A 7687-nucleotide genomic window follows, 5' to 3' on the forward strand; every position below is an offset into this window, starting at 1 on the left:
TTGACACTCTCGGCGGTAATTTATGCATTACTGGCCCATGTTGTTCTGATATTTGGCGTACTTTTAGTTTTGATAGAATAAAGTAAACTTTAAAACTCCATTGCCTGTCTTTTACCGGTTCTTTTGGAGCAAAGCTTCTGACTTTTCTCATTACGTTTTCCAAGGCCGTGATCGTTGGTGCATAAGAGGAAATATTGCCTAATCATTCTGCCTCTGCCTCAAGACATACAATGTGAAAGATGCATTTACATTAGTGGGTCGCATGGTAGCGCAACATTAACCGAGATGACTAGATGAAACACAACCAGACAGAACAAGTGAAAAGCATTTGGCTGGGAAATGAGTGGGATGTGTAAACTTGGGAAAATATATTATTAATGACTGGCTTGCAGGATGAATGAAACAAACTCAAGCTTAGTACATATTCATTCGAGATTTATTCACCATTACAGAGAGCATTTTTATCGAAAAGTCGATGTTAAAGTTATCAGAAATGAATATAACGGTTGAATGACACAATGGGACGAGAACGCACGTGTTCTGAAATGTGAATTTTCTGCACATCTGTAATATCAACAGAAAGAGAAAACAAGGCATCAACGTAAAGGGTAGGTAACATTCTGAATAGGAAACAAAACAAAAGAAAAAAACATGCACTTCGAACAATTGGGAAGCTACAAACTATTGAATCTGAATAATCTCAACGATATCAAAGTAATAACGAAAAGCCATCAATAATTTTCTCAGTTGCACAGTAATAAACTGAAGTGATCTCACTGTTAGTGTCAGCAACAGGACAGATTGTAGTTTCGGAATTCAGATGCCTTAATAAGCAGATAAGGAAAATCTGCGGAGTCCACAATGCATTCACTTAACGTGGCCAAGAGAGTTCAAGCAATTACGCAGATGTTTATGATCAGGCATTCAGTTTTTAATATTAATTCAAAGAAACACTTAGAGATTTGACAAAACATGTTCGGCTGCTTGACCTGGGAATTATTCTCACCTTTACCAGAGTGACAGTGGCCTGAAGAAAATACTCAAGAAGAGCAGAGTGATGCACGTGGAAGCAATTGTGTCGATTTTGTTGTTATCATCCTCATACTCTTCACTCCACGTGAGATCTATACAATATACAACAATAACGCCAAGAGAACGTATTTAGAACGTTTGTTGAACCAGTCCTATCTACCTGCGTCTAAATAATGTAATCAGAAGCAGTTACATCTTCTTAAAGTCGTCAGGTGTTTCACAAATATGGCTGTCTACGTGTATCCATTAGTGCAGTATTGACTCTTAGCAAGAACTTTCTAATACTGCCTGCACACGTTCTTTCTTTATTATCCATATCAGAACATTTGAATTATTTCGTCTTAAAATCTATTGTTGAAGAATATTATCATTGTTTATCATTTGATGAATACTTATTGGGAACGATTATTTTAATAATATCATTAAATTTAAAATATTATCTGTGTCACCTATTTAGTTGAAAATTGTGATCATCACTATATAAGAGTTAATGTGATTCTCATCTTCATTTATTGGGGACCAATTGCTTGGAAAATCATGAAGTTAAATTAGATCTATAATAAGAACATTGCTTCATATTTTTATTTGTAGGATCTGTATATTTTAGGAGTACGTTTTTGTGACCCTTAATTTACTTGCTCTGCTGTTTGGTGTGTATGGTCTCCTTTTAATGTTTGTGGATGTGATTATGAATGTCTCTAACTTCGGACGTGCATGAATAAACATATTCATGTTCTTTTATTGATGCTGTGTTCATTCACGTGTTAATTTAACGATGTGTAAGCAGCATCATGCCAATATTTCTCTTTGTTTATGCCTATGTTTATCATTTAATGTCTTGTGAATATGTTCATTTCTCGTTAGTGCCATCGAAAATAAGTGTTTACGTGTTTACTTCAGATCCTACCTACATTTCTGCTCCATAAATCTTAGCGTGCAATTTCATGTTTTGATGGATCTTCATATTTATTTTACTCTTTGTTTTAGAGCAAGCCCCCATTATATGTAGGACCACGCAGCAGCAGCAGTGCAGGCGAGGTCCAGGCTCCAGTAGTCGGAGCAGCAACAGTGACAGTATAAGCTGCCTATACAGGTGAATACAGCTTCAAACAGGAAATTTATATTTATGCCATGTTGTCTATTTGTGTGGCAGTTAAAATGCGTTTTAACTGATATGCTTGTTTGTGTTATTGTTTGTGCATTTTTGCTAACGCTTGTGTTATTCTCCTTGTTTTACAAATGTCCCACGATTTGTTGATCTATGCATATGCGTGTCTTCATGTGAGAGTCTGAAATTGTGTATGTATGACCGTGTATATGTGCTGATCAATGTGGTTTAAAAAGAATAAATAATTAAGCTGTCTCTGCCAGCATATATTTTTGATTGTGAAAATGTTAAAATAATGATATTAATGTTTATTTTTGTGCTCATACGTGCCTATATGAGTCTGCAAGTGGAGGGCATTTTTCGGATGTTGTAGTTGTGTGTTTGTGCATGTATGTGTATATGTGTTACATTGTATGAATGCACATATATTCATATCCATTTGTGTATTAACGTGTGTTTATGTTTTTCACAGTTATGCTTGGGTACCCCTGTCCATTTGTGCATGTGCTTTTCCTTCTGTGTATGTGCATTTTTGTGAGCGCTTATATGAGCGTTCAAATATCATTTGCATGTGTGGCTCTGTGTGTGTATACGTGTGTGACGCCGAATCTGTATGCACATTTATATGTGCGCATAAATATGTGTCTTTAGGGGAGAGTCTGTGTAAGTGCATTTGTGAGCATCTCTCCTCCTGTATCTCTGTGTGTTTCTGCTCTTAGACTAGACTATGATTATTATTATTGTTCAAACTTTAATGTATTGCCAACAATTAGAGCTGATCCTGATGGTGTCGGGAACATTTCTTATCATCGTGGAGAGATTAGCGTGTTGTGAGCAGTTCTTTTGTTGTAGTGATAGAACGTCTGCCTCTGAGGTAAGAGCCCTGGATGAAAATACACACTGTTCCAGGGATGTATAATAACATTTCTGAATATGATTATTAGAACATATTTATTAGTTTTCTGTACGTGAACTAAATGACATCGGGGCTCGGATACCCGAACTGGTCCCATTTCCTCCAGAAAACGGAGGCAAAACTATGGAATACAAACTTGGATGATGTAAGCATCGGTTTTGGATTACGGGGAGTCAATGTTAACAAATGATTAACAGGGACAAATATGTCCAACATGCTTTAAAATATTATCTTGCATGGAAATCTAAGATCTTCGGACAGTGAGCAAGCAGCTGACACCCTGCAGATGTCTGAACTAACAAGCCTAGCACATTGCTGATCTCTACACTAACCAGCCTGGCACCCTGCCAATATCCCTACTAACTCGCCTGGTACCCTTCGGATCAGTCCACAAACCAGGCTGACACCCTGCTGAACTCTCCACTAACCAGGATGGCATCCTGCCGATCTCTCCACTAACAAGCATGGCAACCCGCTGTTCTCTCCAGTAATCAAACTGCCACCCTGCCCACCTTTCCACTAACCAGCTTGGCACCCTGCCCAGCTCTACAATTACCAGCCTGGGATCCTGCTGATCTCTCCGTTAACCAGCTTATCAACTATTGACCTCCTGCACTTCAGCTCAAATTACTCCTCGACGACCCAACACAATTCGACTAAATTATCCTTGATAGCACTACCATTTGCCTTGATACCACCCTGCCAGATGAGGTGCATCCAAGCTTACTCAGCAGACAGCCAACACCTCACAGTCCACCAACTCAAACTGTCCCACATCCCCACACTATCCCCTCACTAGATCACTATCTTTCAACTTCGAGCGCACTCCACCAGAGACTCAGAGAGTCATGCAGCACAGAAACATTCCCTTCAGTCCAACTCATACATCCTGATTAGAGTTCTCAATTTAAACTAAATTCATTTGCCTGCCTTTGTCCCATATCCTTCTAGACCTATTCAGTTCCTGTACTTGTCCAAATGTCCTCTAAATGTTGTAACCGTCTCTGCCTTTACCACTTTCTCTGGCAGTTCATTCCAATGCCTGGTACAGTTGCAAAATGAAGCCCCAGCCGCTGTACTCAATGCTCTGACAAATGAAGGCACCTGTGCCAAACACCTTCGACACGTGAGTTTCTTGAGACATCACTTGCGATAATCTATGAGTCTGAACACTAACCAATGCCCTGTCATTATCTCTGTAAGATGTCACCTGATTTACCCTCTCAAAAAGCAACGGGTCGTATTCATTTAAATTAAACTCCATCTGATGGTCCTTAGCCCATTGGCCCAACTGATCTAGATATCGTTTTAATTTCAGATAACGTTCACTGCCAATTATGTCACCAATTTTGGTGTCATGTGCAAACTTACCAACCATGCACCATTCAATGTTGTCATGGCTTTCAAACAATGTTTTACCCTGGTCGCCCTTTTCCCATATACCCATAGATTTTCTTTTTAAGGATTGAAGGAATGTATCTCCTTCTTGATATCATTCAATGTTTTGACGTCAATCAATTTCTGTAGCGGGAAATTTCAAAGGTTCACCTTTCTTGAGTTGAACACTAAACAATCGGGTTCAATTTTATTGAGTGTTGGAAAGGCTGTTGAGCAGCAAGATTTATGATGATCCCATGAATGGAATAGCATGCTTCAGGGGCCGAGATGCCTTTGTCAGCTTCTAATTTGTGTGTTTCGTATGTCCTTTCTGCAGCATGTTCCAATACAGTGATCTTTGAGGACATTCATCTAAATGTTTCACCTGAAAGTTTTCCTCCAAATTATAATCTATCCTCATTTGTGAGAATTTCCCTGCCCTTTAATCATTCAGGATCACAGCCATGGAACTGACTTCCTAACAGCGTGCTAATACCACACGAACTTTAGCAATTCATTTAGACTGCTGACGACTGGTTTCCCATGGAGATATAAAATGTCTGACACTTCCACGCCTGTCGGGAGATGCAAAAAACCATTGAAAGCATTGAAAATTATTTGAAACACTCATGTGTCCACACGAAGTGACATGCTGAATGGGTTCCTTCTGTGTGGTTTGACTGTGTTACCACTGAAGTTTTTGTTAATCATATAATGGGAATGAAGCTTTTCTCAATTTTAGCTTGGCAAGCACACATTATAGTTCCGTGGAATAAAGAGATATAATGTTAATTTTATGGAATATGATTTGATTGGGATGTTTGAATTGGAAATTGTCAGAGATTTAATGCTGATTTTCATGAGCAAATAATTACAGCCACAATGTGTCACGTAAAAATACTCACAGAAATTTCTTTCAGAAATGGTGTCTCCCTTTGTTATGTGCAATCGAATCGTTAAACCTGAGATTGTTTTGTTTGTTAATCAAAGGTGTTAAAAAGTTACAGCCAAAGGGAGGCCTATTGGAGTTAGCTCGCAGATGCACCATGATCGAAGTAAGTGGTTCAACAGCCCGAGGGGCTCAGTGCCCTACTCCTACCCCTACCTTCCTGTCATTGTGTCATTCGTTAGGCTAACACTGGTGCTGTGAATGTTGCTGCACTCGGTCGTCTACTTTGTTTGAAACAGATTAAAATGTTTTGAAGTGTATTATGACCGTTGCCAGTCTCATTAAAAGCTGACGATAGGCTTTCAAATAATAAGGTCCAAAATAATTACTGATTCTACATTGTCCCACTAAAGATGTCCCAGACAACTAAGGCACAAATAAAATACGCAGCATATTTCCCCCTGTCTTGCTCAGTCTAATATCCCTTTTTGCCAACAGCCAATTTCAAAATTTTTGCAATCTTCCTTTTGCTTCTGAAGTGTTGTCTATGTTTGAACAATTTTGTCAGGGATCTCAATTCTGAGGCACCTAATCAAATATTGCCTTTCTGGCAGATTAAAATGGTTTTGAAGGGCAAAATGAAATTGAACTGTCTGAGCTTCACGTGTCCGAACCGAACAATTAACAAGTGGTCAGAACTGGTTGAACACGTTAGTCAGCGATAGCACAGAAAAAAAACAATGCAACAGTCTTGATCATAGCAGACGGATCTGCTCAATTTGTTACTTCAAATATATTCACTGTAATTTAACATGCATCATCGAATGCAACCAAAGGTTAACCATTAATATGAACAGGAATGTGTCCACAATGAACATAGATAAAGGTCGATTTGATAAACTTAATAAGACATTGTAATTAACAAATTTATTGAGGTGTGACATATCGCCAATTTAAGCACAGCTTCGGAGGAAATGGATTATTCTCGAAATGATTTTTCCATATGCCTAAAACATTTCTTGAACTTTGGAGATATTGCATGTACTGCAGAAAGCTAATACTGCATTCCAGAGTGGAAATGCCAGTATTTACTGTCAAGTTTGCTTTGCAATGGCACGTTCATTTTCTAGTTAGCTGCTTTGTAATGAACGAAAATGTTAAAAACATGTAAATGGAAAACATGTTTCTGCCTAGAGTTGCCTGCTTTAACTGATGTCTAAATAATGTGAATGGCACGGTCGCGCAGTGGTTAGCACTGTTGCCTCACAGCACCAGGGACCCTGGTTTGATTCCAGCCTTGGGTGACTGTGTGGAGTTGTACATTCTCGCCGTGTCCATGTGGGTTTCTTCCAGGTGCCCCAGTTTCCTCCCACAATACAAATATGTGCTGGTTAGTTGATTTGGTCATGTTAAAATGCCCACAGTGTTAGGTGCATATAATAAGTATAGGGAATGGATCTGTGTGGGTTATTCTTCAGAGGGTCAGTGTAGACACCTTGCGCCAAATGGCATGTTTTCATACTGTAGGAAATCTAATCTAAATGATCGTCACACTTAACCAATGTGTGTAGTCTCCTGCAGATTGCTACATTGCAATAAGCGGGATAAATATATTAATTAGAATAAATGCTGCTTTGTTTTCAGTATTTGAATAAACAATGTGATCTATAACTCTCTAGTTCCTGTCTTCAGCAGATTTGTGAACTTTGCATATGCCTGAACACAATGCATTCTGTGCGTTCGCAGCAAGTATTCCCGTGATTTTAGAGTAGATTTCCTTCAGTATAGAAACAAGCTATTTGGACCAACAAATCCACACCGACTCTCCGAACCGTAACACACCCAGATCCATTCCCCCTACCTTATATTTGGCCCTGACTAATGCATCCTAACCTACACATGTCTGAACACTATGTGCAATTTAGCACAGCCCATTCACCAAACCTGCACATTTTCGCATTGTGAGAGGAAACCAGAGCACGCAGAGGGAAATCACGTGAACACAGGAAGAATGCGCAAACTCCACATAGACAGTCACCAGAGGCTGGAATCGAACCCAGATCCGTGGGGCTGTCAGTCAGCAATGCTAACCACTGAGCCACTGAGCTGCCGTGGGAGCGGGTTATTTTAATTTATTCTAAATTTGACTTTGGTCACATAAACCACGAAAATAGTTGTTTCCTAACAAATGACTCTTCAGATTATATTTTATTGTAAAATGTAACTAGTGTTTAAAACACACGGATTGGGAATGCCTACAGCACTGTGCACGTTAAATAACTCAGGTAATGTTTTGTTTCTTCCCGCAAATCTAGTTTAATCAGGGATACAGCAATTACTTAACTCAAGGTACATGTGAACCTGA

Source organism: Chiloscyllium plagiosum, unplaced genomic scaffold (assembly GCF_037043375.1).
Source record: "Chiloscyllium plagiosum isolate Xiang-an unplaced genomic scaffold, Cpla_swu_hap1 HiC_scaffold_14, whole genome shotgun sequence".
Taxonomy (NCBI): domain Eukaryota; kingdom Metazoa; phylum Chordata; class Chondrichthyes; order Orectolobiformes; family Hemiscylliidae; genus Chiloscyllium; species Chiloscyllium plagiosum.